The following is a 10,134-nucleotide window of genomic DNA, read 5'->3' as shown; positions in this document are numbered from 1 at the left end:
ATATTCTGGTATCCTTCAGTAAGCTCTAATAAACACCTAGAAGAAAAATAGATAATCTTGATATTTTCCCCAAATAACTACAAATTCATTATAATTCAGGAAAAAAAAATCTAGCTACTTGAGTGTATTTTGTTTGGTTGAGTTAGCTGATCTGGTATTTATAGCTCTGTTTCTCTAGTGAAGCCTGTGGTTTTAAAGGCCACTGCTCCTCTCTCCACACCACTACCTCTCTTTTTCTTAATTTTCCTTGACAGTTGGGCTCTGGTCTCTAGTCTCCATCTCAAGAAGATATCACACTCTAAAAGATGATCTAAAATGTTAATTTAGTCTACAGCCATGCTACCTTGAACAAGCCCAATCCCTTGTGATTTTGGAAGCTAAGCAGGGTCAGGCCTGGTTAGTATTTAGATGGGAGACCATCTAGGAAGACCAGGTGCTGTAGGCATTAAAAAAATAAATAAATAAGGGATTGGAAACTGACAAGGTCTTTGCAATCTGTGAGATCAACCAAGGGTTGCTTCGCCTAAAATAAATAAACAAACAAACAAACAAATAAAATGTTAATTTAAAATTTTATATATTTTCTATTCTAGGTTTTATATAGAACTTTTAAAAATCATAGTGTAAACCATAATGTAAAATATTAACACTCAGATTCATTTTTTCTGTAAATCTTATTTGATATCTAGAAGATTTTTCTCCTAGAATTCCATTTTTTTTTTTTTTTGGCTATAGAGATAACGTATTCTCTCCATACAAGCTGAAAAAATATATATATAAAGGAAACCACTTTTAAAAGGAATCAGAGTAGCCATCCCAGAAAAGCTGCCTTGCACTTCTTACTCTTCAAACCTTTGAAATGTTAAAACAGGGCAAAACAACTTTTGATCTGGGCCTAAAGCAACATTGTATCCCAAACAACTGTTCTCAAAGATAACAAGAAATCAGACGTTATGACTACCATATTGAAGATTAAAAACATTCTTTAGAATTAGCATCACTATGTTAGCTTATCTGCATTCATTCTAAAAATGCCTCCAATCTATTGATGTAATTGTTTACATTCCCTCTTTCATAAATACCCCTTACCTTCAGAACACTGTACGGGTTTCTGTGAGAATCAGTGCTTCCCTGATAGCTATTTGTTTGGATTTCACCCCAAAGTCACACTGGCTGTAGTCCAGTCACTTGAAGGAACAGAATGACAAGCAGCAACTAGGCTACTTCTGTTTCGTTCTCACACAAGCTAAATTAAATTATTCTGACACTTGTTCAAATGGTAAGGAAGACTTTATTCAAGACTATTGCAATAAGGGCAAGAGATTGAGCCCCACTCTAAATACAAAAAAAGATGGCTTGGGGTTGACAGCCAATGATCACATTGGGGGTTCAGTGGGTAGAAAATCACTGAGAGGAGAATCCATGTGGGGCTTCTCATTAAACTGACTCAACAAGACTCTTGCTGAACCCAGTGAGGATGATTAGACATCAAAGTAGGGGATGAGATATTTGATTAGATGTCAAAAGTGGGGGAATCTGGCTAAACTGACTTACAGAGTTCTTTGAAAATATTGTCTTCTGCAGGCCAAGGATGAGGAGCCTGTCTACTGTTTGGTCAAGGAAAGAGTCTTTGTGAACCAGCAGATTTAAATTTGAGCAGCCAGTTGCATGTGTGAGTGTGTGTGTGTGTGTGTGGGTGGGTGCGTGCTCACGATTGCATGCATATATTTTTTTAATATTTTTTATTTTTCAGTTATAGTTGGCATGTAATATTATTAGTTTCGGGTATACAATGTAGTGATTAGACATTTATATAACTTACAAAGTAATTACCCCCAATGAATTTAGTAATCTACTGACACCGAACATAGTTATTACAATATTGTTGAATATATCCCTTATGCTTTACATTCCCATGACTATTTTGTAACTACTAATTTTTATTTCTTAATCCCTTCTCTTTTTTCACCTGCCTCCACACCCCCCTCCCATCTGGCAACCATCAAAATATTCCCTGTATCTATGAATTAGTTTCTGTTTTGTTTGTTTATTTTGTTCTTTAAATTCCACATGTCAGTGAAATATTTGACATTTGGTTTTTACTGTCTAACTTCATTTAGCACAACACTCTCTAGGGACATCCATGTTGTTGCAGATGACAATATTTCATTTTTTTTTTTTTTATGGCTGAGTAATAGTCTATTGTATATATGCACCATCTTTTCTTTATCTATTTTTCCATTGATAGAAGCCCAGTTTGCCTCCATATCTTGGTTATCGTAAATAAAGCTGCGATGAACATGTGGATGTCTCTTTGAAGTCATGTTTTGGGTTTGTTCAGCTAAATATCCAAAAGTGGAATTAGTGGGTACTTTTTTATCCATTGTTATAGCCTTAGTTCTAAAGTCTATTGTTTGGTATAAGTATTGCTACCTAGATTTTTTATTTGTTTGTTTCCACTTTAATAAAATATCTTTTTCCATACCTTTACTTTCAGACTCTATGTGTCTTTTAATCTGAAGTGAGCCTCTTGTAAGCAGCATGTGTAATGGTCTTGTTTTCTTATACAGTCAGCCACCCTATCTTTTGATTGGAGCATTTAATTCTTTTTCATTTGAAGTAATTGTTGATAGATATGTAGTTATTGCCATTTCATTATTCATATTTTTGATACATGACTTTTTTCTTTTTCTTAAAGAAATCCGTCTAACATTTCCTGTAATATTGGTTTGGTGATGATGAACTCCTTTAGCTTTTTCTTGTCTGGGAAACTCTTTATCTGTCCTTTGATTATAAATGATAACTTTGCTGGGTAGAGTAATCTTGGTTGTAGGAACTTCCTTTTCATCGCTTTGAACATTTTGTGCCAATCCCTCTGGCCTGCAAAGTTTCTGTTGAGAAATTAGTTGACAGTCTTATGAGAGCTCCATTGTAGGTAACTAACTGCTTTTCTATTGATGCTTTTGAGATTCTTTGTCTTTAATCTTTGGCATTTTAAGTACGGTGTGTCTTGGTGTGGGTCTATTTGGGTTCATCTTGTTTGGGACTCTCTGAAATTCCTGCTTGTGTGTCTATTTCCTTCACCAAATTAGGGAAGTTTTCCATTATGATTTCTTCAAATAGGTTTTCAATCCCTTGCTCTCTCTCTTCTCCTTCTGGTACCCCTATGATGCAATGTTAGTATGCTTGATGTTGTCCCAGAGAGTCCTTAAACTATCACCTTTTTTGCGGGGGGAGGTCCTTTTTCCTTGTTGCTGTTCCAATTGGATGTTTTCTGCAACCTTATCTTCTAAATTGCTAATTTGATCCTTTGCTTCATCTAATCTATCGATTTCCTCTAATGTATTCTTCATTTCTGAATGGTTCTTTTTTATGTTTTGTATCTTTATTTTTATGTTTTCTGTGTCTTTCTTATCTCTTTTCTATCTCTTTGTTAAAGTTCTCACTGAGTTCCCCTAAGTTCATTGAGCATCCTTACAACCAGTGTTTTGAACTCTGCATCTGATAGATTGCTTGTCTCCATTTAGTTTAGTTCTTTTTCTGGAGTTTTGTTCTGTTCTTTCATTTGAGACATATTTCTTTGTCTCCCCTTTTTGACTGCCTTCCTATGTTTGTTTCTATGTATTAGGTAACGCTCTTATGTCTCCCAGTCTTAGTAGAGTGGCCTTATTAGATAGGGCTCTTATGTTTTCTGGTCTTAGTAGAGTGGCCTTGTATAATGGCCTAGTGGCACAGCCTTCTCTGGTCATTTGAGCTTGGTGCTCTATGTTTGTCTCTTGTATGGGTTGTGTGTGCCCTCTTGCTGTAGTTGAGCTTTGGTTGCTGTTGACACATATGTGGGAAGAATTGACCCTCAGGATGTCTAGTTGTGAGGATTGGCTAGCAAGAGGCCAACCCTATGGAGCAGCATTCACTTTAGCAGGGCTCTAGTGCCTCCCCAGTCTGCCTGTCAGGTGTCCTCCTCAGATGAAGTTCTGGGTGGTGCTCCAGGTCTGGTTGAAGCCAGTTACTTGGGTGTGCTATCTGCACTGGGCCTGGAGGTGCATCAAGAGGCGAAGCCATGAACTGAGGATGGCTGCCACTAGTGCTGAGCTTGGGGCTGCTCAGCAAGAGATATGGGCATACTGGGGCCAGATGCTGCTTGTTTGAGTTTTGCAAATCTTTGAGAGATTTTAGAAACGTCTGAAGCATGGGCCAAGACAAATCATTTGTATGGGAAATCCACTGGAAAAGGCTTTGGTGGACTGGAAAGTTGGGTGGGGCAGAGTCTCAGGACATCACCAGGGCAGGGCAGCCAGTGTTAGCCAGGTTGATGGAGACTCAGTTATGGTGGCTGCTATGTCTGCATGTTGGGAGTAGGCAGAGCTCAGCAAAGGAACAATGAATTCTGCCAGCACTTCTGTCTGGGAGAAAGCTGCCTCTCAGGCCTTAGCCTGAAGCCAGACAACTCAGTTTCTTCTTGTATGTTCCTGGCACCTTTCACGCTGCTGCCCTAGTGCTGGAGCTCAGAGCCAGTGAGTTGACCAGCAAGTAAGTTCATGTGCTGGTGAAGGAATGTCTGTGACTCCAGCTGCTTTCTGTCTCATCCAGCCTCAATCTCCACTGTTTTTCATAGCCAGAGGTTGTTGTGACTTCTATTCCTGGCACTGGATCCTGGTCTGGGGTTCCTGGTGTGGAGCTTGGACCCCTCGCTCCTCTGGGGGGACCTCAGTAGCCAAGATATTCCTCCCAATTCCCAACTGCCACTTGCAGTTGTGGGACCAGCCAGTTTTGTGTCTCCGCCCCTCCTACCGGTCTCAAAGAGGCCTCTTCTGTATGTCCCCAGTTGTAGGACTTTTGTTCAGCCAGACCTCAAATGACTCCCAGTGATTATTGTTCTGCAGTTTAGTTGTAATTTTGATTTTGTCATGAGAGAAGGCGAGCACAGTGTCTATCTTCTATGCCATCTTGACTCCCATACATATATGTTTACTTATGGAAATAGAAGAGGCAAAAGTGTATTTTCAGGTGAGACAAGTCGCTTCTCCAGCAGTGTGGGAATCTGTCCATTCCTCTGTCCAGAGATATGAACCATCAAAAGTTTTGCTCCGTCCATTTTGTTGGAAGTACAACTATAATCTGCTCCAAGGGACAAACCAGCCAGGGAAATTTAAAAGAAGTGAAACAGCCTGAGTCATCTGCACAATGTTTGGGTGATCTGCATACTAAGCCCTAAGAGTGAGAACTCTCTAGTCCTCAAACAGGCTCCAAGAAAATGCTTAGGATTTATCCCCACTATTGAGGAGACTTGTCTGGGACTGGAGGTGAAAAAGCAAACACTCCCAGGGCCCCAAGGAAACAGAGGATGGGGAGAGCTGGGGCACAGCATAGGGAGAAGAAAGAAGGAAAGGGGAGAATGTTAAGTCAGAGAAGCTTTTCTCTTTTCTCTCTCCTTCCACACCTGATCATAGTAGAATTTGTTTTGCTGTTTTGTTTAATCCCAGTACTTTTCCAGTGCCTCGCTGACCACTGGCATATAGATGCTCCAAAAGATTTAGCGAATGAACAAACCCCACTCTTCCTCTCAGAATGTGGAGGAAGACACCACTTTGTGGCTCCATGAGCTTCTTGTTGGCATGGCAATGCAAATTAGAGTGACAAGACACAGATTAAGAGACAGTTTATTAATGTGTGCAGAGCACATAGACAGGGGAAACTCAGTGATGAATGACTCAAAAGGATGATTAGAATTTGGGCTTGTGTAGCATCTTAATGCAGGGGTTCAAAACGAGTCATTCCAAGATGCGCTTCTGTAGTAGGTACATTATTTTGAGCTAAAGGCAATGAGACCCTCTGGGCTCAAGAGATACTTCTGCTACCCCCTTAACTACTTAGAAGAATCTAAATTGGGAGCCTTGCCCATAATAAGAGTTGTTACCAGAAATAGTGTGAAAGGAACCAAAATTTTGCCATCCTGTGGCTGCTTTTTGGGATATTAACTTTAAGTTGTTTATTAAGAAACAAGCCTCAAAAAGAAGCTTTGGCCCTTCCCTTCCTTTCCTGTCTAAGAGCTTCAGACAGAGAAACCTGCTTTGGGAAGTAAATCTTAGAATGCTGCCTTAGCTTAATTTGAACTAACTATAGTAAATAAGAAGACATCATGCAGGTGCATTATAGCTAGATATCCTCTGTATCCTATTGTTTCTGAGTTGCCCAGCAAGAATTTGCCTGCCATGTATGTTCCACCCTTCCTCATGTACCTATAAATTGCCCATCTCACTTCCGAAATCTAAAACCCATTCCCCCTTTTTCCTTTATTCGAAAATGTCGTATATACACAGTGTTGCCTTACTGCAGTAGAATTTTTACTCATGTGAATTCTCCATATGCATGTATTAAACATTTTAATTTTCCCTGTTAATCTGTCTCTGTTAATTTGATTATTAGCCCAGTTAGAAGAACTTAAAAACTGGGAGAAAAAGTATTAACTATTTTTTAGCCCCCACAAATTTTTTATGACCTATCTATACATCAGGGCAAACTACTGATTATAGAGTATCTGTTCTTCTGATCATTCTGCAGTGACCTTCCTCCCCTCTGAAGACTTGAGCCCCCATTCTTAGCTCAAGATGTCATATATACCTCATTTACCTTTCTGGCTCTGAATCTCGCCAGTATGTAGGGTCTCTGACTCATGTATGTCAGGTTCTTATGTGCAAGAAATTAAATTTGATTTTCTCAGTCTCAGTTAATCAGTGTTTTGTCTTTTTAATTATTCCACCAGCCAAAAGAACCAGAGAAGGGAAGGGAAAATTTATTCTCCTCACATTAACAAACAACTATAAATCCATCGAGAAGTGACAACTCTCAGGAAAGGGTGTTCAGGCTTTAGAGATGGCACGCTTGGGAAGGTGAATATGTAGGGGAACTCATGGAAGTCAAGGGTTGTTTTAGTAGGTTTGTTATGTAGATTCTTCTCCTGCCATCTCTAGGCTGGTAGGAGTCTAGAGCCTTCTCTCATGATTAACAGTCCAGATCATACTCTTCCTGGTACACTTTATAAGTGGGGATTTACATCCTCCTCTTAGGCAGATGGAGGAGGGCAGAGAGCTTTGTTTGGTATCTGCTACTTCCCAATTTCTTTCAGCTCAAAATAATCCATATGCTAAAGTGGCATATTTTGGGATGGATTTCTGATCCCCTACAGTCCTTAATAATCCCAAATTTTGAATGGTGGCCAACTCTACACTGCCCTGGTTTCAGGACAATTGTGGTAAACTGAAATTTATATTCCAGTAGCCTAGCAGAGTTTAGATTTCTAGCTCTGTGACTTCCACCTGGGGAGCCATGGACAAGCCCCTCAGTCTCTCTGGGCCTCAATTTACTTATTATTCAGTGGAGATAATAATTCTAAGTGCCTCCTAAAGCTGTTGTAAAAACAAAATTAATTAGCATGTGTAAAATACTTAGCACATTACCCTACACATAGTAAGCACTCTATAAATGTCACCTATTATTATTTAGCCACACACACGCACAAAAAGAGTATAGCAATAATTTGTAGTCATAGGTCCTTGTGAACTCTCGGGTGAATAAACTTCTTTATGGATTATATATGCATAAGAAAATTTCATTCTTGCTGAAAGAAGCACCAACATTTATTTAGTCCCAGACAGAAAACCACGAGTGAAGAAAATTTCAAACTAATGTAATTTACAAGGATGGGTGAGGAGAAAAAAAGAATTTAGAAAATATCATGGTAGGCCCTATTTCATTTAAAACAAAAAATTACAAGATAGGAAGGCAGTTGCTGATTAGGCTAATAATATCAGGAGGTTATTTTGTTAAAATTTTATCTTTCATTGCCTGATGGAATTTTTTAAAAATCTATTATCAATTTAAGAAATATATTACTATTGTATAATGCTTTAAATTTTTTAATTAAAAATGTTTTAATTACAGTTGACATATAACATTATATTAATTTCAGGTGTACAATATAGTGATTAGATGTAGTGATTAACTTACTAGGTGACCACCCCTATAAGTCTAGTACACACCTGACATCATGTAGTTATTACAGTATTAGTGACTATATTCTCTATGATGTACTTTACATCCCTGTGACTGTTTTTATAAGGACATCACTTAATATCTAAGGGGCACCCTATCAGTTGTACTCCTCTGTACACTGGAGTTCGGAACACCTTGAGAAATAGGACCAAAAAAAGTAAGTCATAGCACACACACCCCCAGCTCCATAACACTTACCTTCTCTACTTCCACATACATTAGGTGTAAGGAGTAGTTTCTAAACTAATTTTATAAAAATTGCTATTTTCCAGATAATGAAATATCTCTCAACACTAAAAAGAAATAAGCTATGAAGCTATGAAAATACATGGAGGAAACTTAACTGCATATTACTGAATGAAAGAAGCCAGTCTGGAAAAGCTATATACTTTATGACTCCAACTATATGACATTCTGGAAAAGACAAAAGTATGGAGACAATGAAAAGCTCAGTGGATGCCAGGACTTAAGGGGAAGGGAAGAATAAATAGGTGAAGCACAAGAGATATTTTAAGGCAGGGAAACTACTCTGTATGATACTATAAAGGTGGATACATGTCATTATACATTTATCCAAACCCCTAGAATGTACAATACCAAGAGCGACCCTAATATAAACTGGACTCTAGGAGATGATGACATGTCAGTGTAGGTTCATCAGTTTAAGAAATGCACCACAATCATGGGATGTTGATAATGGAGGAGGCTTGGTATGTGTGGGGGCAGGGGGTATATTGGGAATCGTTATACTTTCTTTCAATTTTTCTGTGAACCTGAAACTACTCTAAAAAATAAAGTCTACTTTCTAAAATGTATTAAAAATGTAGGAAGATAACTTTACAGCAAAGACAACTGTTCAAAGTTCTAATGAAACCACTTCTTTACAATAAAATATTCAGTTAAATAACATAAAAAATAGCTAGGGCTAGCGATAGTGTCGACAAAATTAATTTTTGTCAAATGTATTTATTTGAAAGTTAGTGTGAAAGTGGAATAAATGTGCATTGACAAGAGGAACTACTTTTATATGCAGTTCCCTAGATAAAATAGAAAAGATATGTGGAGAAATCAGTGTTTCCTTGGGAAATTTAACAAAAAAGAAAGAAAATGATGTTGCAGATCATTTATAATTGCCATCAGCATTGTCTTTTATTTGATACTTTGCATGGGTCCCTCATCCATGCATCAGAGCCACCCTCTGAAACTAGAAACTAGATTAGTTTGTGTTTAATTGTCATCTTACTTGGTTCAGGCATCAGGCTGGTGCAGAGCAGGGACTCTGGGCTCACTAAGGCCAAATGGCCCTCTGGGCGTCCACCTTAAGTACACGTGACTTGTGATCATTGATTATCCAGACTTAAAGAGATGAGAAAATGATGAGCATACTGAAACCTTTCCTTTAAGTCTCCCACTACTATGTGGGTTGCTCCAGATTTTCCTGCAGCTCTGAGATGCAGAACTGGTGCTTATTGAATGGGTGAATTAGAGCAGGAAAGAGGTCCAATATGAAAAAAGTTGTGCCATTTAACTGTGGCAAGAGATTTTTCTTAACGATAGACCACCTTTCCCGGGCAGCACTTAAGAGTTTCTTTCTTATCAACATCTTCCATAAGACAAGAGAAAATGATTTTTTTTGTCTTGTAAAAAGGCCAAGTGCCTGACCACTGCCACTGACCACGACTTCCTCACAAGGGAAAGCCTTTTGCTTAGAATGCTCCAAAGCAGCCGGTAGGACAAGAAGTCCCACCAGAACACCAGAAACTAGTGAAAACATCCCCATCTGAAACACCAACCATGGCTGCACTGACGCCACTCCAGGCACAGTTAAGAGTTTGGAGTCTGTCGGCCAGCATCCTGGGGTCCTTTCTCAGGGCAGTCATGGTCTGAGGCCAGCCAATGGGCCGCTGGTTCTGATACAGGCCATCATTTACAAAATTCTTCATCTTTTTAGTAAACCTAATTAAGTCTTTTCTTTCCTCCTTTCTTCGGAGAAAGACCCTCTCCCTTAGACTTAGATAATTACTTTGAAACTGTGACTCAGGTCTTCTGGGTACTGATAAGGATTAGTGAAACTCAGCATTC

The 10,134-nt window shown here is 38.8% G+C and overlaps 1 pseudogene; it reads left to right on the top strand.

Moving 5' to 3' along the window:
* Nucleotides 1–326: 326 nt before the first annotated feature.
* Nucleotides 327–445, top strand: LOC111746939 (annotated as a pseudogene).
* The last annotated feature ends 9,689 nt before the right edge of the window (nucleotides 446–10,134 follow it).

This window comes from Pteropus vampyrus, unplaced genomic scaffold (assembly GCF_000151845.1).
Source record: "Pteropus vampyrus isolate Shadow unplaced genomic scaffold, Pvam_2.0 Scaffold205, whole genome shotgun sequence".
NCBI classification, from domain to species: domain Eukaryota; kingdom Metazoa; phylum Chordata; class Mammalia; order Chiroptera; family Pteropodidae; genus Pteropus; species Pteropus vampyrus.
Note: the sequence above shows the minus strand (reverse complement) of the source record. Positions and strands in the feature narration are given on the sequence as shown.